This window comes from Marmota monax, unplaced genomic scaffold, assembly GCF_021218885.2.
Source record: "Marmota monax isolate L192 unplaced genomic scaffold, Marmota_monax_Labrador192_F-V1.1 WCK01_AAM20220418_F8-fsc00073, whole genome shotgun sequence".
Classification (NCBI taxonomy): domain Eukaryota; kingdom Metazoa; phylum Chordata; class Mammalia; order Rodentia; family Sciuridae; genus Marmota; species Marmota monax.
Genome location: NW_026692846.1, coordinates 4802421 through 4828694, shown reverse-complemented (window position 1 = coordinate 4828694; position 26274 = coordinate 4802421). Strand labels below are relative to the sequence as shown.

General features: G+C 47.3%; 1 protein-coding gene across 1 annotated transcript in view; it reads right to left on the bottom strand.

Moving 5' to 3' along the window:
• The window catches only part of Fam135b (family with sequence similarity 135 member B), a 297392-nt gene extending 271363 nt beyond the window's left edge, over positions 1-26029 (bottom strand). Inside the window, exon 1 of the mRNA XM_046449180.2 lies at positions 25569-26029. The gene's annotated coding sequence lies outside the window, so the exon portion shown is untranslated. The remainder of the gene's footprint in view (positions 1-25568) is intronic.
• Between the last annotated feature and the right edge of the window lie 245 nt (positions 26030-26274).

Sequence of the window (26274 nt, the reverse complement as noted above, 5' to 3'; positions counted from 1 at the left end):
ACTAAATACTCCCTCCTGGTTGTTCTCCCGGAGCCCCTCTTCCTGGTCAGAAGGCAAACTCCAAACAGGTGCCTGGCCACCAAAGAGTCCAAACAGCATTGTTCCCCCAGAGGTGGGTTAAAAGACGGCTCGTGACCTGGGCTATGAATGCGCACAGGGGATTGCAGAACCCCATCTGGGGCCCACCTGCTTCCCTAGAATGGTCGCTGCTCAGTGTAAACCTGGTGTTATCTGAGGATGTGCAGAGTGGCAGCCTTTGACACCAGAATTTAGGGCAAAGCAACCTCAGGCACAATGGATGGATGGATGATTTAACTCGGGTTTCTTCAAGGCTCTGGACCCATGTGTCAGATTGGCAGTGACCAGCCCTATGTGGTTACTTACACTTAAATTAATTAAATAAAATTAAAAATCCATCTCCTTAGTCATACTCGACGCATTTCAAGGGTCCAATAACCTCATTGCCGCTAGTCACAACCATGCTGAACAATATACATAAAATACTTTCATCATCATAGAATGTTCTTTTGGATAGTAGTGAAGCCAGATTTAAAATTAGGTAGTCAGTGTAGTTAGGTAAATTGGGTCTAAGAGTGAAATCTAAAATGAAGGCTATGCTGACAATGATTCCGGGAAACACAGGACAACTCATGGAATGTTAATGAAGTCCCAGATAGGCCCTGGCCAAAGTCCATCCCAAAGGAATGTTAATGGAACCCAGGAAACAGCCCCCAACAGATTTGGAGATAGCCCATCCCAAGAAGTGATAATGAAGTCCTTCCTGCCCAGATTACTTCTTTGGCCCACCTGTGTCCTAACCCTTCCCCCTTACATTCCATCACCAAAACTATAAAAAGGGGAGACAACTGCACTTCCACAGATTCCACCTCTTGGGTCCCCTTCTTCCTCCGGGAGAAGTCTTTTCTGGTGTCCTTTAATAAACTTCTAATTTCCACTCTGACCTTGCCTAGGCGTGCTCTCTGGTGTTATTCTTCAACATTGGGGAAGCAAGGACTCGTCACCGGTCAACAGCAGTAACAGTAGTGCCTTAGACCTGCCTGCTAGTGTTTCTGAAATACAGGGGACAGAGAACCAGGGTAAATGACACCATAAAGAAACAGACAACTCCTGCTAGTGGGAATTTGTAAAAGACAGCTAATCTACAGTGTCAATCAGTACAGGTCAAGAGTGGAGGGTTGTAAGGGAAATTTGAAAGACTATTCTAGACTTAAAATATACAAACATTTTAAATAGATGTATTTAAATATTTAACATCAAAATACTCACATACGCTTTGGTAGGATTCTTCTCAAAATATCTCTAAGAAGAATTTCCTGAACAATTGAGGAATTATGAATGTGTAACATGCATCAAATGTTATTTGAAATGTTGAAATTTTCTTTAGTAAAGTGACATCCTTGGCATCTCATTGAAGAATACCTTTTTCTTCGAAGCCCGCTGAAGTATCTGGGTTATACTGCCTTGAAGTCTGCAACTTATTTTCAAATGATCTAGAAAATCATGCATACATTTCTATGCCACTCGGGCAAATATTACCAAACATTAGCAATTGTGAAATCTGCTATAGAAACTACGGGCATTCATTTGAAAATTTGTATAACAAAATATTTGTGACAGGACATCCCAGTGGAATTTACAGAGCCAGATATGTGTCAAAACTCATAGGCAGTTTACATTTGAAGGCCCTTTCTGCTTCCCCTACCTGACCGGAACACTTGCATTTCTCTAATGCCATTTTATTTACACGTGTGTCAAGGAGACGAAGTGAGAAGAATCCTACTGTGTCTTCTGACTCATCAGCAGTCAGCGCCTCGTGACTCATTATCTATGGACGGAAGAAAGCCTGCACATTCCACTAACATGAAATTTTCTACATATGTCTCCCAGTCCCAAACCAAACCGTTCTATTAAGATCCCACTGGACTGTCTTTATTTGCCTGCTCCCACTCTTTCTTTTTCTTTTCAAATAGGATGTTGACATTCACACACAGCATTTATGATTGCCCGTTAGATACAAGGCACCTGGTCTCTCCTGTGTCTGTCATAACTTGTTTTTGACTCAGCAAGCTCTAATGGGAAAGTTTTCTCTTAAACACCAAAATTCAAGATTTAAAAATTCTAAGGAAATAAAGAATTGAAAATTAGAACAATTTCCCATGTCAGGAAGAGGAGAAGAAAATATAAAAAGGTAGTCAGGCTCCTGGAATCAACAAACTCAGTGACCAAGGATATCAAAAGGACAGGCATGATTAACCTAGGAAGGGAAGACAAGGGACCTTTTGTGAGAAAACTCATGACAAGGCACTTCTCTAAACAGTCCCAAGTACTGTCTGTGGCCGATGATTTGATATAAACACTGATTGGGAACCTGAGAAAGCAGTGTGTGTCTGCATGATATCAGGGACCAGTGAAATCGAGGAAGGAAAGTCTCAGGACACTGGAGAACAGGAGCCCACTTCGCACGACAGACAGCAGGCTCAAGGGGATAGCAGAGATGGGTGTGCAGCCCCAAGCCCTAGAACGCCAAGTGTGGGAGGGCTCTCGGTTAGCCCTGTCACGGCCTGCTTTGACGCAAGGAAGCAGGACAATCACAGGAATGGATGAGCAGACACAACTCTCTGAACTGTATGCTAATGCCACCTAAGGATTAGTATCATTGGTAGGAGGGGGTGGGGATTATATCCTTGGCTTTCTAGCAGACTTAGATGACAGTTCCCAGCACAGAGCTTCCAGCATACTCTGCAATGAGCAGCATTAATTGGAAAAGATAATAACTGCAATGCAACTAGCCCAGCAACTGATGGGTATGCACCGACTATTCATTCAATAGCTATCAAGTCGACACTTAGGATGTGGAGCCAGTGCGCATGGGCAGGGGCCTCCTCCTCCACTGGGAGCACGCAGCTACAGAAGGAGGCAAAGGACTATTATAGACATCAATGTCGGATCGAAGGTGATGGCAGCAGTACGGAGGAAGTAACGGCTGAATAGGAAAGACACAGTGGGAGGAGCATGTCCCTCAGGCAGAGGCCCTGCTACAGGAGGACACGCACAGCCTCAGCAAGTGTCTGGCAAACACGTTACCACAGGTAACAGAAACCACAGGCCCCATGTCCACAGACACCTGTCAGATGCTGTGTAGCCTTTGTACTTAGAGGTAAACGACATTCAGGTCTCTGCGTATTTAGAGGCCAGGGTTCAGGGATGTGGACAAGTGTGAAGCCCTACTTCAGATGGCCTTGTGATAATACTCGTAATTTATCATGTAACTTAATTAGATCAACTTTGCTTTTTAACCTGCAATGTGACTGGAGGAAGCTTCTCCTTGATTTCCATGCCAAGTGTGATTATCAGCCTTGTCGTCAATCTGTGGTTTCCTTGCAGGAGTCTATTAAAATCACCTGCTTGTTTTGTGAGGACTGTTTAATTAAAGCTAAATACCATAATGCACAAATCTACATAATGAGGCCCTGTAGATGATATATTGTCACAGCACACTAAAACAGAAAGGATGTCTGAGGACACCACTCACCTGCCTTGCAGGAGCCCCCTTCCCTTAGGTTGCTTGCCCTTCCACATCTGACCACCTGACGCCTGGACTGAGGGAGCACCAATATGCAGACTACTAAATACTGAAGCCCTTTTTTTTTTCTTATTTTTATGATTACAAAACCAATATAGGTAAAAGTTCTAGCATCTTCTGTTTGTGTGCCAGCTAACTCTCCTAAGCATTCCCTGGAATACCTGCCTCTTACTCCCCAAATCCCTGTTAGAGGAAACTGCAGTGCAGAGACTAAGGGGTCTCGTGGGGTGAGGGACAGACAGGCCACAGGCACACAGCAGACACTGAAGCAGAGGCTTCCTGGTTCCTCCAAGCCTCCTCCGGAGAGTTCCAGGGAATGGTGGGAAGAGCAGGATCTCATGCCCATTTTTGAGAGTGTCGGATCCTCTGCTGGCTTGGGAAGGGTGTGGCTGGGTTCTGCAGGGAAATCGGGTGGAAGACTGAGATGGCAGAGCTGTGAGCTGAGAGTGGCGTCTCCAGAGTCACAGTGAGGAAAGTGAAGACGGAGGGAGGCTAGGACAAGAGAGGGACAGGTGACTGGGGGCGGGGGCATCACACAGAGCAGGATGGTGTCTGCCTCTGGCTCAGGGAAACACGGATGAAGCACCCCTTACCCACTGGACAGGAATCTCGGCCGGGAGGCGGGAGGGGGGTACTATCAAGAGCCCCGTGGCACTTGTTGAGGTGAGGGTGATTTGACATGCACTTCTGGACTAAGCCTAGCAGAGTGAACCAGCCAGCCTTGAGAACAGAGGCTGCAGGAAGTGATGGAAGCCTCCAGGGTCCATAAGACCACCTAGGATTTGTAGTTACCATGAAAACATCAAAGGACCAAAGCCCAGAGGAATACAGCATGTGGACGGCAAGCCAAAAATTTAAGGTGATATGGTAAAGGAAGGCAGGAAAATGTATGCCAGGAAGGAGGAAGGTGAGAAAAGAATGAAGCTGGAGGACACCAGTGGCTCATAGAGCGGAGACATGGTCATCCTAGAACTCCCTCTCCAAAGACAGTAGAGTCTGGCCCTCAGAAGACGGGCAATCTGCACTGTTGTGACGAAGAGTGGGAAAAGAATAAATAAAAATCAAGGAAATGAATTCAGCACGTTTAGCCACCTTGTGGAACCTGGCCGTGCAGGAGGAGAGAGAGGAGTGGAAGGGACACGGTGCGTATCAGGATGCGGGGGTGGCCTGAGTTTGACAAGGGAGAGAAACGTGCATCCTATACACAAGCTGACAAGCCAATGACTGGGGCCAGGAGGCAGGGCGAGGCTGACCATTTTGAAGTAAGAGGGAATGTCACAGGGAGCAAGCTCTGGGAAGAAGTGGAAGAGGCTGGGAGCCAGGGTGGGATGGGTAGGGAGGGTCTGCACAGAGCAGGAGGCCCACTCTCTTCAGGGAAGGCTGCACACAGATGGAGTGACATGTGCCCGAACAGGGGGATTAAGGAGGGACTTCCCCCTGTGGGGGTGTTTCCTTTGCTTTCTTAGTGCAGGGAGGAGGTGGAGTCCGCTCCTCCCAGTGTGAGGAAGGGTTGAGGAAGACAGGCAGCACAAGGAGGCTGTGACGTGGAACATTTCCAACTGCTGAAATTCCATCAGGGAAAGGGAAGGTGGAGGAGAGATTACGGCGGTGTGGAAGGGCTCCCCAGGCAAGGTGAAGAACCTGGCTCATTTTAGGACTTAAATGTTGCCATCCCACAGTGTGTGTGGCTTCCTGGGCAGCTCCAGTGAAACTTGCTGGGGAGTGGGGGGCGCACACAGGGAGGGTCAGCCTGGTGCTGCCCCGTGGCTACTAGGGTTCATCCTGCTGACTGGTCTGTTAACACAGATGTGAGGGTGAGCGCCACCGTGTCTCCCCTCACCAATGGCACATGTTATCTAGAGGAGATACAGCACATGGGCATCGGAAACTATCTGGAAGCATGGCCATTCATATAAATTAATATATTTGAAAAAAAATAAGAATAAACTGAAATTAACTAAATTCTTCTCAACTCGAAAAGTATTCACCTTTCATTCCATCTAAGACTGCGACCATGTGACCAGCTTTCCTCTGGACGATTCACAGCTTTGCATTAATAATGAGAGAGAGCAGCATAAAAGAGAATTTTAAGCATTCAGAATAGAAAATGCTGACCCAGTGTCCACTCTGGCCCAACACACAGCCATGTTCTCATGGCCAGAGAACAATCCATGAAAGTCCTAAAATTTGCTCTGCCCTTCCTTTGCTGAAAAGGCCTTGAAAGATCCACCATGCTCCTAGGGTCAAGCACAGAATCCTTGGAATGCCTTGTTCAACCCTTTCGGACCAAGGGACAGGGTCCTTCCTCTTCTCCAGCCTCTACTTCTGTCCCTTCCCACACAGACCCTAGAAGCTTAGAACACAGAAATGGACACCTTGGAGGGTTCTAAACTTCAAGGCCATTTTCTTTATAACTTGTAGGAGATGGCGTTCTTGAAATATGAACCATAAGGAGTAAAAGCCATTTCTCCAGCCAGATCCATCCTGCCCCCTTGACACATTTCCTGAAGAGCCTCAGAAGTCTGAAGGTAGCCTTTTGTCCAATGACTCATGAATACACAACCAGAGATGGGCCCAGTCACAGAAGGCTTAAAATGCAATAGTGAAAAATGCTTGATCTATTGGTAATCATGTCTATATTGCCTTTTAAACTATTATGTTGAGAGAAAGGGAGAGGGAGAAAGAGAAGGAGAGAGACAGGGAGACTGAAATTGGAGAGGGAGGAGGAGAAAGGGAGAGAGATCTTTTCTAGTTGTAATATTATTGTTTTAATTCAGTCCAAGTATTGTGTAAATGTGCATAAAACTAGAAACATCATGGGCTTCCTCAAACATAAGCCACCCCTGGGGCCCTTGGCACAATGAGGGCCTTGGGATAGATTTCGTTTGCACTCTACATAAAGATCAGTATTCCATATTTTATTTGACTATATAAATGTGTCTCAGGCAAAACTTAAAAATAGATTCAGTGATTCTATCTGAGGTTTGCAAATCCATTGTAAAAAGCCAGCTGGTCAACCGAAAACAAATATAGCCCCAGTTCCTTCTTTGCAGTGCAGAGAGGGCTCATCTGCTCTGTGAGCACAGTCCACAGTGCTGGCTGGGCCACGCATGCAGGATGGGGTGGGTGGCTGAGCAAATGGTAAATCTTTGAAGCCAGACAGACTGCAGTGATCATTCCAGTTCTGTCACCCATTGACTGTGTGCCCTGGGGCAAATTATTTACTCCATGAGCCTTATTTTCTCTCCTGCCAATTGGGATAATAATGCTACCTATTGCTGTGAGGAACAAATAAGAAAAGCTATGTGCTAAATAAAATGTGCCAGCACCTAGCAGGAGCTGAATAACAGTTCCCTCATTCCAAGCCGGTTTGATGCCTGTTGTGCCAGATATAAAAAAAGATCTCAGAGAGAGTCAAGGCACAATGTGACACAAGCATCCAGAGGCCACCTTGGGAGCTCCTGGCCAGTGAAATGTCTTCCTCCTAGTCACATGACTTTCCTCCTAATTTTCCAGGTCTTTGCTCAAACAACTCCTATCAGAGAGGATGTGCTTGTGAGCTCCATCTGAAACATCAGTTGTTTTTTTTTTGTCTCCTCTCTCCCATGTTGTATATTCCTGCATAATACATATTGCTTCCTATTGTATTTGTTCTTAAATTTATGTATTGTTCAATTCACTCCACCAGATCTGAGGTTCTGGGGATTGTAGATTTGGTCTGTTTTTTTGCTCTGTATTTCCAATGTGTTGAACAGCGTCCATCCCATAGTAAGTACTAGGATATTTGCCAGTAATATGTGAATAGAATAAATCACACATTGCTAATTCCTAACCACTCAGCTCAGCTCATCCTCAGCCTCTCGTGGGATGTGTTTCCAGACCATTCTGTGCACAGATTCTCAGAAGCACTCACTGGGGACAAGAACTGGTGCCACCTTATGCTATTACCAAGTTGTGCAAAATTCACATTTCATTTTCTAATTGCTGTTAGTGGAAAATATGCAGCTTAAAAGCCGTAACTTAAGTTTGCTAAGAACAACAGAGACCCAAAAGTAATTGTGTAATTCAGCTTGGCAATTATTTATTGATACACCAAAACTTGTGTAAGACATAGTTGTTTTTTTTAAGCTCTCCTTTCCTGAGACCCCATGGAAGTTGATTTCTTCACCACTCACAATTCTGACTCCTGCCTCTTCCTTTTATTTTTCTACAGGAATAAATCCAATGCTCTACCTGGGGAGTCACATACATAATAGTTCATAAATCCAACTGCAACCTTCACATTGGCAACACCTGTCTTTCTGCGTCCAACCCAGATCTCTCTCCAAATCCACAGGCTATGGATAGCTCCTAATGAGGTCTCATACTGAAGCTTCAGGCTTCAACTTCCATCACTCATTATCCTGTTTCCAAGTAGCATCCCTATCTTTGCATCCAAACCAGAACCTCAGAATCATCCAAGATTCATCATATTCCCTTGACACCCCAAATCAATCCAAAGTCAAACTGGGTGATTTAAGAACACCAATAACTAGTGATCTTGATAGTTCTAGAACTATTGTTAGATCTGTAATAGTTCTAGATCTGTAATAGTTCTAGGACTTGCTAACAATTCTTCACTGCCACCTCCTTAGTTCAGGCCCTCGCCAATTCTTATCTTGAAAACAAAACATTAACAATACAAATGTTGCTATGTGGAGAAACAGGAAGTTCTTTTCACTGCTGAAGGGAGTGCAAAAAAGGGACAGCCACTTTGAAGGACAGTTTGGCCATTTTTGTAAACCTAAGAATACTCTTAGCATACAATCTACGAATTGTGCCTCTTGGTATCCACCCAAGTTGAAGATTTATGTCCACACAAGAATCTGCACACAGCAGATTCTACAGCAGAACTTATAGCATTTTATTCATAATTTTCAAGACTCTGAAGCTATCAAGATGTCTCTCAGTAGGTGGAGGAGTAAATCAACTGTGGTGCAGACTCCTCCAAACTTTGAAACTCCAGAGAGAAGTGGTCTTGCCTTATCAGGCTTGAAACCCAGCTCTGGAGGATGCTGCTAAAGCAATGCCTCCATCAACCAAGGTTATGAACAACTTCTATATCCTCTACATCTTTGTGAAATAGAGTCCTAGGTTGCTGTGTAACACAACTGAAGGGACACTGCATTGCATGTACCAAGTGCCCCACCTCAGGTGCATCTAGAAGTCATAATGACACCCTAAGGAGAAAACAAATCATTTTTCTAAGCACAGAGCAGACACTTCTGGCACCAAATATGCTTGTTTTCTACACCAAAGCTGACACTGACCACCTGAGGTGAGCACTGACCCCCAAGGTAAGGGCTCAGTTCCACAAGACTGCCCCGTTTTAATCAGCTTTTTGCTTCTGTGACTAAAAGACCCAACCAGAATGGTTGTAGAGGAGGAAAAGTTTATCTGGGGGCTCATGGTTTTCGAGGTCTCAGTCCACAGACAGGATTATCCATTCCTCAGGGCTCAAGGTGAGGCCGAATATCATGACAGAAGAGAGTGTTGAAGGGAAGCAGCTCACATGGTAGTTAGGTAGCACAGAGAAACCCCACTCACCAGATACAAAATATGTACCCCAAAGGCACACCCCCCCAGTGACCCACCTCCTCCAACCACACCCTATCTGCCTTCAGTTACTACTCAATAAATCCCACCAGGGGATTAAGACACAGATTGGGTTAAGGCTCTCATAACCCAATTATTTCTCCTCTGAACCTTCTTGCATTTTCTCACATATGAGCTTATGGGGGGCACCTCACATCCATCCAAATCATAACAGTCCCCAACATGCATGCACGCACGCGTGCACACACACACACACATACACACACACACATTCAGATGTCAACTGCCCATCCAAGTTCCAGTTTGAACTTACTGATGATCAGCTATAAGTCAGAGACTCCTGTGACCCAATCCTCAGGTTCACTAATTTACAAAAAACATGTTCAATAACTTACAAGAACAGCTCACAAAACCCTGGAAAACATGTATTTATCCTATTGGTTTATTCTAAAGACATCGCCCAGAGGAAGAGATGGACTGGACAAGCACACGAGTGGGCACAGAGCTCCCAGGCCCTGTGCAGGCAGCCAGCATCCCCTCCCCTGTGTTGACCAACCCTCAAGCTCTCCAGAACCAGAGCTTTGGGGTTTTCCTGGAGGCTTTATTATGGGGGCATGGAAGATGAGGTTGCTGGCCATTGTGAATAAGTTATTCTCCAGCCCCCCATCTCCTCTCCTGAGGTTGGGTGGGGTCTGAGAGTTCCAACTCTCTAAGCTCAGGGTCCATCCCTTGGCAATCAGGTCCCAACTCTAGGGACCTGCCATAAGTGGCCTTGTTAAGGTCAGCTCAGATGTAGCCGAGAGTAACCAAAGGTGCTCATTTCACCCTTATTGCTCCTATCAGGTGGGATATGAGGAGTTTTAGGAACTCTGGGCAGCCATCTGCGGACTGAGACCAAAATGCCTATTTCTTAGTGCATCACAAAGCCATATACCTCTGGAATTTAGCACCCCACAGAATAAACAAATAATGCCTTCAAAGTGCTTAACCTAAGGCCTGCTAAAATGTGTTCGACAAACACAAGCTCTTTGGGATGGTGGTGGATGCAGCGGTGGTATTTTTCTATCCTCGGCACTGGACTTGGCCTAAGGTAGTTGCTCTGTGATTTACTCTGAATGAATAAAAGAAATTAAATTCAGGTCTTTTATTCTTGGTTCTAAATTATAAAGCATTCTGAAGTCTTAGTACAAAAAAGTGACATGGAATGGAATGGTATCCCTGTGTTCCTTATTTTCCACCACAATCCCTCCTGAGGTTTATTCCCTGGAGCCTGCACCATTAGGCAGGCTCGGAGGCTGTTTGAGACAGGCTGTTTCTGAGCACATTGGAATCCTGGGCAGGAACTTTCTGGGGAGGTCCTCAGTGGGGCCAATTGTGCTGGCAGGATTGGACCAATAACAAATACCTCTGAACAATGCAACTGTCCCTTGGATCCGGTTGTCTCTGGGCCTCTGGGAATGCAGCTCTGGCTCCACCATGCTTGACAATTTAATCTTCTCATACAAACTCCATGGGACTCCCTGGGACAAGTGAGGACTGCAGAGAAGGAAGCAGCCTGTCACAATCAGAGGTCAGCTCAGGAGAGCATGGCTGGGTGACCAGGTCTCAGCCTGGGCTGCAGTTCAGGGGAACGTCAGGACCTCACTAGTTCTAACAGGGTTCCAAATCATCTGTTCCTTGACATGATGAGATCACTCTTTCTGTAGCTGCTGTCATCTGGTTGTACAACAGAATCCGGATTACACTACTAGATTATATTGACATTGAACGTGCACCTGTGTTGTGAAAGCATGTGAGAAAGGTAGACTAATAAATAGGTCCAACCTTCCCACTGCTGACAGTCCAACATGAAATCTTGTTGCTGTTTTGACACCTAACTACTTTAATTAATATTTTTCTATATTTTGATTTTTGTTGGTGCCTAATAATTACACATAAGAATGGATTTATTGTTACACATTGATACAGGCACACGGTATAACAATATAACTTGATTAATACCTCCACTGAAAGGGTGAAAGGAAACACAAAAATATGTGAGAGAAATAAGCAAAAACATGAAAAAGTCTCAGAGAAGGAACAAATTCAAAGAAATTACTCTGTGGTGGCAGAAAGCCTCTGGGAAAGAACGCTAGGAATCACCTCCATATCTCGAGTCACTTAAAAAGTGGGGAAACTAAGCCTTAGCGAAGCAAGTCACTCTGAGCAAGGCCACGGTGCTGTGTGAGCACTTCCCTCTCTGTAACTCAGCTTCCTGCAAAACCACTGGATTCAGAGGGCCCTGAATTGGAATTTGGGTTCTGGGACCAAATGTGCATGATTTGGCGCAAGGCATCCAATCACTCTGAACTTCAGAATCTTCTTTCATGAAAAAACGACAAGGAATTCTTTTATCTTATGAAACTGTAGGGAAGATCACATGAGAAAAATCCATGTTTGTTGAATGAATATGTGTTTAAGTGCATATTTGGAAAGAGGAAAAAAAAAGACACCACTGTCTGTTATTTTTGGCTTCTTTACTCTCCCCACTGGGACAATTTAATTTCTAGAAGATGGAACTCAAGTATGCCTGCTCACAGCATCTGCAGCACGTGGCACGGTGCTTGGCACCTACTACACTTAAGACTCCTTTACTAGTAAGTGGCTATTCTTTCTCAAGCCTTTTGCTCTGTGTGTCTGTGTCTGGCCGTTGGCCAAGGCCACACATGTAGCAGTGGTTGTATCTTTTGCTTGTCCAGGCCACCGAGGACAAAACTGGTCTTGTTATCCTCGTTTTACAGATGAGGAAACAGATTCAGAGAAGTTACACACGTTTCCAAATCAGAGCCAGGGCGGGCAGAGATGAAACCAGGGCAGGACCTCTGTTATACAAGGACTCTGCGGGCCCCATCTAGGCCCACTGCTCGCACCTTGCCGCTGGGGTACCAGGGCAGAGAGCGGCTGAGCTAACCCAGTAGGGCAGGATCTGAGAAAGAACCCAGGGCTGTTCCTTGGCTGAACCACTGTGTGGACAGGGCCCACTTCAGAGTAGTCCTGGAGTCCAGTCCCTGGAGGGTGACTCCCGCTGCCAGTCCTGCTCCTGCTCTACTCTGCGCTGGATGACAGCCCGCCCTTCCTACTGCGTCCTGTCCAATCCATGTCAGTCACCTGCTCTCTCCCAGCTGCTTCAGGAAGCTTCCACAGTGACCAGCTCCAGGAGCCAAGACCTCCCATGGGACCGGGCATCTGCCAGTGCCAAGGACAGGGGTGAAGAGAGGGCTGGAGGAGTCAGCATTGGACAGGGGTCCAAAGTAAGTGAGTCAAGGACCTCCACTGGAGGAGGTGACAGCTGGAGGAGGAGGGTGTGAATTCGTGCAGTTTGATGGACAGCCACCAAACAGACTCCAGTCAGTGCTTAAAGCATCAAAGGTGGCATTTACTGTGTCTTGCTGTGGACCAGGCACTGTTCCTCACTACACTTCTGTATGATTTTTTAATGCTACCAAAATTGGAATAAGGCATCTATGTAACCCCAATCTTATAAATGAAGACACTGAAGTGCAGAGAGGTTGAATCATCTGGCCAGGGGAGCACAGCTAACCAGGATAGGAGGCAGGTGGTGAGAAGTGGAGCTCCCACAAACAATTTTCTGCCTTGGTCTACCTGAGCCCCACTGCAGTGAGATGCCTGAGGGGTGGGGCAGGCTTTGCAGAATCCATGACAATAAAGGTGAGTCTGGACACCTGCACCAATGAGGAGCACGTCCAGATGAAGCTGGTGGGTGGGGCATGGGGAGAGGCAGGAACGCATTAGGCTAAAATTGCAAATGGGTCCACTAGCCTATTCTAGCAGATGCTTCACGTTCTGCCCCCTCATACTCAGTACCCCAGAATTTCTGCAGGGGTATCCCCCAGGCCAGGGCACATTCTCTGCTCCTGCAGAGACCCAGGGACTCCAGACAAGCCTCTGGCTACCTGCCACTGGTGGCACCCACCTGAACTGGGATGCACCTCCGAGCAGAACACTGACTCAAGTCTAGGTGTGTGCAGTGCATTCCACTAACATCTCTGAAGTTTGGGCACGTACATTAATCACCAACTTTTGAATAAAAATATCCAGAGGGACACTGAATTAAACCATATCAACAAAGAAGAAAGGGCACAGCTGCAATTTCAGCGCATGCATTTTTTTTTCATTTTGGCTCAAGGTAGTCAATAAAGTATTGAAGCCAGGCCTGGTGGTGCACACCTATAATTCCAGCCACTCGGGAGGTTGAGGCAGGAGGATCAAGAATTCAAAGCCAGCCTCAGCAACTAAGTGAGGCCCTAAGCCACTCAGCAAGACCCTGTCTCAAAATAAAATACAAAAAAGGCTGGGGGTATGGCTCAGGGGTTAAGCGCCTCTGGGTTCAACCCCCAGTCCAAAATAAATAAGTAGATTGATAAATAAAGGGCAGCAGAAGACAACAGACACTAGTATGGCAGTATGTAAAAAAGTGGAAGTGGATGTGTAACCGATGTGAATCTGCAATATGTATACGGGGTAAAAATGGGAGTTCATAATCTGCTTGAATCAAATGTATGAAATATGATATGTCAAGAGCTTTGTAATGTTTTGAACAACTAATAAAAAAAGAAATACATATAAATAAAGTATTGAAAAACTGAGCTACTAAACGTTTGACTTCTTGACTGAATAAGTGGGGCGGACACAGATTGCCTTTGCATTTTTGTTTTAATCTTTTTATTTTTATTTATTTATTTATTTATTTTATTGGTTGTTCAAAACACTACAAAACTCATGACATATCATATTTCATACATTAGATTCAAGAGGGTTATTTTTTAACCTGAGCAGCTCCTCATTGTATCAAGCATCTTTCTTAGCGAGCTCGTTTGCCGTGTTCCCCCTGCTCCTGGGGCGAATGTGCTGGGGACAGACTTGGCACCAGCACTCATCCAAGAAGCCCTAAGCACAGGACCCCCTCCAAGTTAAACAGGAGTCCTTCCACTTTCCATACTCACATGGATGGGCAGTTAAAAGTCAAAGATCTTGGTTACCTAGAAGTTTTTGAGGTTTTATTTTGGTTTGGGGGGCTTGGGGGTGCTCTTTCTTTGGTTCTGCCTTTATGATCTATGGCTGAATTTTAAATAAATTTCATAAGCAACATTTGCAGAGTGATGGGAAGAAACAAGTCTTGAGGTCAAACCAATTTGGGGTCAGGTTCTGGCTTCCACTCTAGCTTAGCTGTGTGACTGTGAGCAGGTTTTTTGTCCTCTCTGTGCCAGTTCTCCTGGGCTTTAACTAGGGCTAATAGCTCCCACATGAAGATTAAGTAGAAAGATCTCCTCCAAACACACGTTCTTCCAACCCTAGCCCACAATGGAAGCTTAGCACTTCCTTCTCCCTCTCATCTGCACCAGGTCATAACTCAGTGCTAGTCTGTCACTTAAAGATGATGCTAGAATCATTCATTCTTTGTTTCCAATAATCACATGCTTTCAAGGTGGGGGGGCAGCACTAGGGGAAATCTCATTTTAGAATTCAGAAGCAATTATATTATTATTCATTTTATTCTCCCAAAAGGCCAACAGAAGCCAGCATGTTAAAATACCAAGCTTGATGAATTCTACTGTGGGCACAGGATTCCAAGGATAATCTTATCTTTATACATTTTCTTTAAACAAACTAAAAATGGCAATTTATCTCTGGTGCATTTTATATTCTTATTTAAAGTCAACAATGTTTCACAAAAGCCATGAGTTCAGTTGGCTTCTCTTCCCCTGCAGTGACTCCTCAGCTGTGAAGTTGCATGCCCCAGAAATTAATTTCCAAATAACTTATACCAAACCTTTTAAACCTCAAATACTTTTATATTAAATTTCAGCAATTTCGAATGTAACCTATTTTAGAAATTCTCCTGCTCGGTCTTACTCCAGCAGAGTTTACAGACTGTAATTTAGCTTTTCTTTGGTGACTCACAGCCACACTTCTGAACATAAATTATTGCTTTGTGCTGTCATAAGTAGATGGCTTCTAAGACCCCTAAGGGGCAGCCAGCTCTAATGGCCCTCACTCAGAGTCCCAAGGACCTGTAACAGTTTTTCCTTGACCAATCCCATACAGAGTTCCCATCAAGGAAGGAGCCCATCAAGTGCCTTGGTTTTCATGGCGAGATGCCAGTTCCTCCATCCTCCTGGGTGATATGAAAGTATTCAGATCAGTCTGTAATCAGAATAAACTCTGACTTCCTTCAGCATCTCAAATATTACCATAGGAGTTGTTCAGTTTTATTTATTTTATTTTTTCATATAACTTTCAAATTTAATTCCATGTTATTTTAAGGGCAATACAGATAAAGTCACATGACTGAAGTCTACCCATATTCTAAAGAGAAGTTGAGATTACAGTGAGGTTATTGGGAAGAGTGTGGCTGAAACTGTATTCCTGAAAGCTATGTGGGGAAGGAACAGGGTCACAGAAAGAGAAGGCTAATGTGTTGAGAGAAAGAGGAGAAAGAGTTGGCTGGAGATACCCACAAAATCACAGAATGGCAGCCACACAGGAGCTCAGCAAGCAAGCCAGGAGGGGAGGCTGTGTCAGTAGCTCATCTGGGGCGTGGAGCAGGTCTAATAGCACTGGGTGACTGAGGTGCAGCTGAGCAGGCTTGTGGAAAAGCTGCCTGAGCTGAGAAGGTGAGGGCAGGATGGCACCATGGTCATCTGCCAGGACATGGAAGCCACCTAAAATAAAGGTCAACTCAGATGGTGAAGGAACCACATTTCAGCTACTTAAGTTACTGGAGTTGGGGGCAGCACATGAGAAGACAGCTAACTGTAACTCCATCTGGAATGCCCGCCCAAAGCTCAGTTGAAAATATGGTCCCTCGTGCATCAAGGTTCAGAGGTGGAAGGAAGCAGGTCACCAGAGGCGTGGCTTGGGGACTATACCTGTCCCTGACCCCTTCCCCTCCTGCTCTGTGTCTGCATCCCGCTTGCCCTGAGCTGAGTAGCTTTCCTCCACCACACCCTCCTGCTGTGTTGCTTCTGCCTTGGAGCCAGTTGACAATAGACCAAATCCTCTGAAACTATGAACCAAAATAAATCTTTCCTCTGCTTAAGTTGTTCTTGTCAGGTATTTTGGTCACAGCAATAAAAAGCTGAATGACACACTAGTGCAGCCAAAGGTGGTTAGGCACCAATGTAGCACCAACTTGCATTGATGCTTTTTAGAGGTGAACAGAAGGTTTAGCTAAATTGGGGAGGGAGTCCACAGTAGGGCTTCCTAGCATGGAGGGGCTTAGGGAGACCATTTTATTATGTCTTCAAGGCTCTTACCCTCAGGTGCAGATATTCTAAGAGGCTCCAAGGGTGGTATGGCTGCATCTCATGAGCATCACAGCAGTGACCTTGAGGAACTGATTTGTCTTACCGGAAGGCTTGGGGGCCTCTAATGGAAACATTAGTTGGAATGAAATGGATGCTGTGGGTGTCCCATTCTGGTCCCCTGGGGGTGCACACATCACTCAACAGCTCTGGGAGCTGATAACAGCCCTGAGTCAGCCTGGTCTTCTGCAAATGGCCTTGGCTGACAGGAGCTGCTCTTCCCAGAAATACCAGGGAAGATAAGCTGCCAAAGCCAGGCACACTGCAGTGACAAAGTCCTGGACCTCTGCCTTGAGTTGGGGACACTGTGGGCCCAGATCTTCCTGTGTAACCAGCCTGGGCACTCCCAGCTGAGGGCACTCCCTCGTGAATCCCCATCTCTGGCTCCACATACAAGAACCCTGGCCTAAGATGGGGAGGAAGCAGCACTACTCTACAGAGACCAAGTAACTGCCCAGGCTCATTAGGAGAACGAGGGTCGGAACAAGGGTGACCAATCCACGGGGGCTGTCTAGGGCTACAGGGGCTCCAAGGATGGGGGATTTTTGATTTCCAAATTGGATCAGTCCTAGGAAAAGGGTAACAAGCTGGTCACTCTGGTCATAGCTGGGATTCAACCCCAAATCTGTCGCCTGCTGAAGTTTGTGCTCTCACTACCACAACCCTGACCCTCGGGTCCACTCAGGAGGCCCCTTGTGTGGGCTTTCACCAAAGAGTGCAGCCACCACATGGTGCCCGTGCAGGGATGTCTGCAGGCTCCCAGGCAGCTCCTGACTTCTCCTAGAACGTGCATACTTAGCCGGAGTTCACAGGAAGACTTCAGGGGATCCCTAACTTGAGCAATTGTCCAGGAGATCATGGCTTTTGTCTCTGGATTAAGTAGAACAGTGGGGTAAGATATATCCTGAAGAGCTGGTCCCTAGGAGGTGGCCAACACCCAGCCCTGCATCCTCTGGAGCTTCATGGGTGAATCATCAGCTGCATGGCTCACCCTGCTTTCACCCTAGTCCTGAGGTGGGGACTTTCTCTTCTGTTAGAAACTAGAAAGACATCTGTCTGAGACAAATGGGCAAGCCACCCCGGGAGAAGGAGCAACAGCCGGGACCAAGCTTCATGGTGTCTTGAGCTCGATGTCCACCTTCCGACCAGAGATACTAAACGGTGCTTAAACAGGTCTGTGGTCTTGAAAAACCAAAAAGTATTATTTCTCTATTGAAGATTTCTGGTATTAATTCTTCCATTTGTTTTTGATACGTATTTATTGCATGTTTATTGAGTATCAGGAACTGTTCTGTTTGGTGCGATATAAACACCCAGAGTCCTGGCACCATGGATGCACCCCCTTGCAGAGATGGGCAACAGAAAATAGAAACCAATATATCTGTAACAACATGTCAGAGAGTAACACAAAGACGATTCTATGAAGAAAAATAAAGGAAATGAAGGAAATGAACATTGTCTTCTTCACCTCCTGGGCTCCTATAAACTAGAAGGGGATAGAGTAGCCTGACCCAGAGAGACCCTTGCAAAGAAGGGGCATGGACAAGGGGAAGGAGCCAGCCCTAGGAACAGCAGGGGTGATGTCCCACTCGCGTGGGGACACAGTCAAGTCTCCAAGGCAAAGGAAACGGCACAGTGTGTGGGGTTTTTGTTTGTTTTAGCTTGGGATGTGCAAAGGTATAGACCTTGTGGGTCCAGAAGAATGTTTTCATTTCCTCATTTTATACACTTCCCTGGGGCAATGGCTTCTCCTCCCAGGCCCTCAATTAGCATGTGCTGATGATTTCCTAAACCTATAGATTCAGCCAAGAACTTTTCTGAGCTTGACTGATGTCTCTATGATTGCCTAAAAGGTACATGGACGTCCTCAGAGACCTAAAATTACCTTTCAAAACAGAACTCATCGTTCCCCCTTAAAAACTGTTCTTTCCACTGTGTCTCTGGCCACTGAATAGCAGCAGGGACAATCCATCAGACCATGTCACAGAACCGACTGTCATCCTTCATCCCTCTCCACGCCTCCACCCTGTGTCAAGTCATTGAACTTGTCCCAAGATTCTAGTGACTTCAAATGTCTCAAGTTTGTTCTTCTGTCTCTGTCCCTACTGTCTTCCCCTAGGTTTGGGCCATCTCTACCTCCACATACCTGTGGTCCCACAGAGTCTCCACGTCTGCCAGCGTCTCCCTCAACGCATCCTCTACACCACAGCCAGAATGGACAGTTCCAAAGGGCATGTGTGTATCTGTCTCGACCTAGTTCACAATCCTCCCACGATGCCCGTTAGCTTCCAGATGAAGAACGAAATCCTGCAGGAGATGCCCAAGCCCCTGCGTGGCACCCCCTCTGGGTACCTCTTCAGTCTTTTCATTTCCCACCCTTGTCTTAAGCTCTCTGTCAAGAAACTTCACGTCTGCAAGTCCTTTTGTGTGCAGGGCTCTGCCCGGACTCCGTGCCTTCACACTGGTTTCCTTCTACCTTGTTTGTCTATCTAACTCCTCGATCTCATTTTTGTCTCAGATGCCTCTTTGCCCAGCTGGGCTCCTGCTCTCTATTATGGTTTGCCCTCATTGTGGAATATTACAGCTGCTTGTTTACTTAGTTGTCTTATTTGCAAGCTGTATCATTCTTAAGGAAATGAACATTGTCTTCTTCACCTCCTGGGCTCCCAGAACAGAATGAGGCACTGAGGAAATGTGTGTTGAGGAGATCAGCTGCACTCAGTCAAAGCCCTTCAACTGCCCAGTTAAGAAAATGACCCCAGGGAGTTTAAGTGGCTGCTTAGAGAACACAGATCACTCATTTTAGAGTTAACCCTACAGTATCTGTCTTAGGTCTTCATACAATTTTCCTCCCAGACCTCAGGCTTCTTATATAAACTAAACCCAGCTCTGAAGCTCACAAAGCTGCACCAGCAGGACTCAAGACCTAGCACCCAGAAGCAGATACTAAAACACGGCAGGCACTGAGTGTTGGGAGGAACTGAGGGGCTGGGTGTCCGTGGGAGCACCATGGGGGCTGTGAGGCCAGTGCTGGACACAGCAGAGGGTGTGTCCAGGAGAGGCAGCCATGTCTGAGAAAGACCAACAGGCAAGGGCCACCCCTGCCATTCCAGCCAGAGCTCACTCCGCATAAGAACCTCCTGATGGAAGCACTGTGCCAGGAAGATGCCCCCTCAGAGGGGGACACCAGGGGCTCCCTCTGGAATGTTCACACACCGGTGGTCACTGCCTTTCCCTCTTCTCCACCCCCTGGGGATGACACTCACCCTCTGTTCTGGCCCATCCCCCCGTAGCTGAAGGCTGAGCTCAGAGGCTATGACGTCACTTCAACATCTGCCTAAGTCAAACAAAATTAGAAACAAGCTTTCAAAGAGAAACATCTTTTCTGTATGATGAAGCCAAATGAAAGAGCTGTACCTTCAATTAACACACAGGGCGAGCCATCAAAGAGGAGTGGAAGGAATAGGTCTAAAGTGACATAAAAACGAGTGTCAGATCTCATGCAGCTCAGGCTTCCCCACCCCTCGCTCGGGGCTCTTCTATTAGTGAAACTGCAGTTCTCAGTGTCCCAAGAAAGGTTTCATAAGAGATTTATCATTGGTAGTCTTGGTATCTATCTAACTGCTTACTCATGCCTGAAACATTGGACGAATATAGTAAGCAATCGCTTAAATTTTCAATCCACTGTTCAGAACATGTCTTTGCTTCTCCCCCAAATCATCCCTGTCTGTGCTGGGAAGAGCACCTCCCCTAGACTCAAGCTAATCCTACATTCATTCATTCACTCAACAAACATGCATTGAACACATATGACAGGAAAGGATGTGTTCTACCAGAGGGAGTTCTGCAGTGAGCTTTATATATTGATAAGTACTATAAAGAAAGGTAGGTCAAAGGATGTAACAGCTGCTTTAGAAGCAGGTCCAGGGTGGGCTAATGTTCTGATAAGGCTACCTTTGAGCCACAGCCAGAATAAAGTGGGCATAACCATGTGGTTACTGGAGAGGAGGCATCCCAGGAGGAAGTGGTGGGAAGGAGGCCACAGTGGGGGCAGCAGGCAGGTCTGGGAGAAGGAGGGAGAGCCATGGCAGCACTTGGGGTGGAAGGGCTGAGGTCCTGCAGGGTGCAGCAGCCCGCAGCCTGGGAAGGGAGCCATGCAGGGCTTGGAGCAGATGAAGGTGACGCAGTTCTGGTTCCCTGCAGTCTCCCTGGCTGCCCCAGGCAGAGCGCAGGGCCAGGTGGGGAGGTTGGGTCAAAGCCTGGCTTGTGGGGCCTGAGAGAGCCAGAGAGAACGTGAAGAGGATGGAAAGTAACGCCCAGTGCCACCTGTGACAGTGCCACCTGTGAGCCCCCCCTGGCCCGCATCACTGGTACCAAGTCCCTAGAGTGTCCCAGGACCTCCTCCTGAGAGGTGACGCAGTGTGCTCACTTCCTTTCCTCCCTCCCTCACGTTCCCTCCCACACCATCTCCTGGGCATCCCCTCTCCTGGTCCCAGCTCTCATCCGTGAATTCAGGGACCTCTGATCAGCAAAGAGGCTCTTTGCTCCATCCAGCTCCCCCAGTCTGGCCTCCACTGTGCAGCTGGAAGCACCTTCCGCCCAACTCCAAGCCTTTGCGTGGCTCCTGGTGAGGGGAGGAGCCTGCAGACTGGCTCAGGGAACTCCGGGAGACCAGCCCTGTTCCTCTCCCAGCCTCACGTGGCCCTCCCGCCTCAGCTGCTCCTCAGGGCCCCCCCTAGTGCTCTTGCCTCCAGCTCCTGCATGGTTCCCCCTCCGCTGGCTTTCTCTTCCTCTGTTCTCCATGGGGAAGTTCAAGGCATCAGCTTAGACTCCTGTTCTGGGAAGCCATCCTTGACCACCCCTCCCAGGAAAGGGGTCAGAAGTCCTTGTCTTGACTCCACATGCCACACTCTGAGCACCATCTGGTTCCTTCTCATCAGTTTTCATCTCTGATCCCCCAAGGACATCCCTCTTACCCCTTGAAAAGCAGAGACCTTGTCTTGTTCGTGAGTGACTCCCAGGGTCTGGCATGATGAGTGGCACAAGGCAGGTCACTTAGGCACATTTCCCGTACCCCACATGTCAGAGTGCCACTCCATCCACACCAGAGCAGAGGGTCACAGAGCCTGTGCTCACAGATCCAGTTTCCTTTGAGATCTGAGCCCCCCATCCACAAGCACTCCTGACATGGCTGTGCAGCCACCTAGAAAAAAATTCATGTTTGAGCAGAAACACTTGACATTGCTGAGCACCCAGTGTCTGGCAAGCTCAGCTGATATTAGCAATGTCATGAATTTCCGCCAGCCCTCTCAGGTAAGACAGGTGCTTATGTTGAATAAAGACCTTCCAGGCTGGATACAGCAGCCAAACTTCTTGCCTGGAGGTAGACAAGAATGGATCTTGGGCTGGAGAGATGGAGGTGGGTGTTCAACAACTCTCTAAGGCTCAGGATCGCTTTGGACACTCTGGAAACATCTAGCTGGGAAAATTCAAAAAGGAGAGAAATTTGGTGATGGAGGTATGGGTATAGAGCACACTGAAGTGTAAAACTAAGAGCCTCTAAGTAAAGGCTAGATAGAGAGCCACAGCTGTCACCTGGGTGAGGAGGACATAGATCAGCAGAGATGAACACTGATATAGAGCTAGGCAGTCACTGTCACAGGGGGACTCAGTGCCTGGATCTGAATCTTTAGCTTACCTTACTCCTCACAGAACCTTATACACCTAACAAAAAGGAGACTCTGTGGGGGGTGGGGGTACTGTTATCTATTTCCTTAGTAAAGGTAGATGAAGTTCAGGGAAGAAATGTATTCTGACAATTTCAAAATATTCTGGAATTTTATGTTATGGGCAACTGTACCTACCATTTGGAAATTACATGCCTGTTTTCTTAGTGTGTATGTCCCCAACCTACCTGGAAAGGTAGCTGTCATCATAATACTATGCAGATAGAGCAAATGGCTGAGAGAGCAAAATGATTTCCTGAAGGTCATACAGAGCTAATGAGAGGAGAAGCCTGGATTTGAAGCTCATTTTGTCTGATGCTACATAATTAGGCAGAGGGATTTTGCTCATTTTCTAGAACAAAAGTTAAGGAAAAGAAAAAAATATATTGGGGTAGAATATTTTACAGTTTATTAAAAGCTTCTACGATCCTACTTTTAACTCATTCCAAGTGCTTAGTCTCTTTGTGAGATTGGCATTAATAATCACATTTTTATAAGTGAGGAAACTGAGGCACAAGGAGATCAAGTGCCCTAGTTCCACATTCTTTTGGAACAGATTCAAATCTAGACCTTTTAAATTCAATTTATATGCTTTCCCATTTATAGGAGTTGAAATCAAGGAAAGAAATTGAAGGGAGAGAAACACATTTTAAGTCTAAAATATTCTATTGGAGATTTTCAGCAAATGTTATATGAAGGCCATTCAACTCCAGATTACAGCTATTCTAAAGTGCCCACTTGAAAAAAAATGAGCATTTTGAGGCAAAGTAAGTGTTTCTGTTCTCCTTGGCTCCGCTTCAGTAGATTGACCCTAAATAATGCCCAATAACCCAGGCATTCTGCACATGACAGGGAGAGCAGCCAGGGACAGCCTTCATAATGGTCTTCCTGTACAGGTGGTCAGGCTGCAGGTAAGGTCCGACCATCACGCAGCTCATTCTCCATGGTATTTGCTGCACCAGGTGCTTGGCACAGCCAAGGTAGGATAGGGGGAGGCCCCTGCCCTCAGGAAGCACAGAATTTAGAGAGAGGACCAGGATGAATGCAAGCAATGACACAGCACAACCTGTCTCAAAACAGATCCAAAGTGTCGTAGAAGCACATGAGAGAGACCCTGGAAAGGTGTCCCACAGGAGGGAGGCTCTGAATCAGGTCATTGAGGGTGGGAAGAAGAAAGAAATGGTCTATCTCTGCAGGGACCAGCACGAGCAAACAAAGGAGTAGAAAAGATCAGGGAATGATATAACATAGCATAGGCTCCTTCCAGAAATTACAGTTCCCCCAGCAAGGAAATCAAGGGGCAAGTGTTCAATTTCACCAAAATAGGCAAACATTTGGTAAACTCTGCTCTGGCATTACAGAGCAGAGTTGGATGAAGGGAACCTGCCTAAAAGAAGCCTACAACGTATCCAATGTACCCATCTAACCAACATTTAAGTGAGATCCCACTCTGTGCAAGTCTTTTTACATGATCAGCTGCTTATTTCCACTCTGGGGTAAGCAGACCTCACTGTGTCAAACTAGACAACTACTGCACATGATGGCAAAACTCTTGACCTTCAGCTCTTGTGAGCAAGAAGGATGACATGCAGCATATTCCCCCAATAAAGCCCTCTTATATGGCCCTGAGTGTATCTTGGACCAGACTACAGTGTTTCAACCATGAGTCACCGAATAATATAGCCACTGCCTTCCCACAACTGTTACATGATTTGCTGATCTGAGAAAGGTGATTTCTTTGTAAGATGATGTTAATACATTTTACTTGCACAAGGCATTAGGTTTTTAAAAGTCCTTTCCATCCACCCTCTCTATCATCCCACTTGATAGTTACAAGAGACTGGTGAACTGCAAGGAGTCTTAGCATCCCATTCCACAGATGAGAGAAAGAAATCTGAGCAACTGGAACAACTCAAGGTCATACAGCAAGTGTGTGGTGAAATTAAAATTCAAACCCCTGTTTTCTGACTTCTAAATCCTGTCCTTTTTCCTCTATATCTTACTGTCTCCTACGATATGATAATATTGTCCTCATTATGACATGAATCCCCAGATGAAATGCTGTCCAACTCACATCCCCTCAGGTAATATAACTACATCATAAATTAAAAGCCCAATTAAAGAACATAGCCTTTTAACTGGGACTTACCACAGTCTCCTGAGGCCAGGATATAAAGAGAGAACCCTTTCAAAGTCAACGGCTGTCCATGTTGGAAATTACCCAGAGACCTACTTACCTATATGAAAGAGCTTTCAGACCCAAATTACTCACCTAACCAAACCTCCCTGCTCTTACAGTCTTCTGGGGCCCTGTTCCCAGCTGAGCTCGGTTTGGAATTATGTTCTAACCTCTGGCCTACAGATGTAGTCAACGCTCCATCATGCAGTATGGATAGCCCAGGTGCCTCTGGGCTCTGAAATATCACTGAACATCAAGAGCATTCCAACCTGATAGAAAATAATCCCCCACCCCAGTTCAAAAGGAGAACTGAAGTGGGATTTTTTTGATTTTCAGAAAGTGGGCCAGTTTGCCAATGGCCAAGGGGCGCTCCATGCACTTCTGGTTTAACTTGCAGTAAGGAGGAAGCTTAAAGAAATTAGGTAAAGAGAAGGGGAGAGGGCAATCTTGACTGCTAGCTTAAGGATGTGTTTCTACTCCCACCCCATGGCCAAGAGTCAATGACAACAGCATGAAAAACTCCAGGGATACCCCTGGTGTCCAAATGGTAAGAGTTACTATTTTCCTTGTCTGCACATCCCCTCCAGTGGCTGGATTTGAAGCTGTCTTTATGGATGAAGAGCTGGTATATGCTCTGGTCCCCTTCCATGTCATAGCTGAGCTGCAGTGCCTCCCCCCAACCTCTGCCCCAAACCAAGCCACAGGAAAGAACGGGTTTCTGAGTCAGCCTGGACCACCAGAAAGTGGCTACCACTGCCCCCTCTGCCCCAACATGGTCTTCTTCAGCTCAGAGGAACTGGGTGGACAGGGGTCCGGATGTGCCCCCTCAGGCACTACCTGAGACTTCTGTGGAGACGACCTCATTAACTTAGCATCTCCTCACCCATCACCACGAAGCCCCTTCGTGCCCGCTGGAACACCTGCCCAGATGTGTGGCAAGATCAAAGGACAGAAAGATTGGAGGAAATAGAAGATCAACCACATTTCGCGGCAGAATCCCCGTTCAGTAATAGAAAGCCATCCAACTAGCGACCACGCTTCCAGAAACGTCACTGCCACAGAGAGTTTGCAGCTGCAGACCCCGGAGCGCTCTCACCTACCTGTCTCCTACTGCAGGGCTCCCCTCTCTCACCTCCTAGGGCCCAGCTCGGCTGGCTCCGGGCCTGTCACCCTCCTCTTTTTGCCTTCTCCAGCCGCCAACACTTGCAGCAGCGGTGGCGGACGGAGGAGTCCGCGGCACCTGCGAGCTGGGTCTCAGGTCCCCAAGGCGAGGCTGCCTGGAGGAGGAGCGAGAGGATGCTGCCCTCGCGCCGCTGCCGCCGCCGTGGTGCTGATGCGGTTGCTATGGTTATGGAACTCCGCAGCTGCCCCCTCTCGGTGCAACAGCTGCCCGGCCACGGCCTCCGGACAGCCCCAGGAAAGGCGCCGGGAGGCCAGAGTGCGAATATGGTTAAGGGGATTCGGCCGCCGCCACTGCCGGGAGAAAGGACCGAGAGGCTGCGCGGGCGCCCAGGGCTCGCGTCCCGCGGGCTCTGCTCACCTCCGGCGCCCTTGCTCCTCTCCTTCCCCGCCGGGACGCGGCCAGACCCCCGCGCCGCGCAGCGCGCCCTCGCGGCCTGGAGAGCCCGCCCGCCGCTCCCGCTGGCTCGGCTCCCGCAGTCGCAGCGCACCGCCGGGAGGCTGCGCGACTGGCTGGGAGGCGCCGCTCGCGCTGCCCCACCTCTGTCCCTCTCCCCCGCGATTCCTAGCTCGGAGCCTCCGGCCGGGCAGGCTGCCCAGCGGACCAACCCCGCCCGCCCGCCCGGC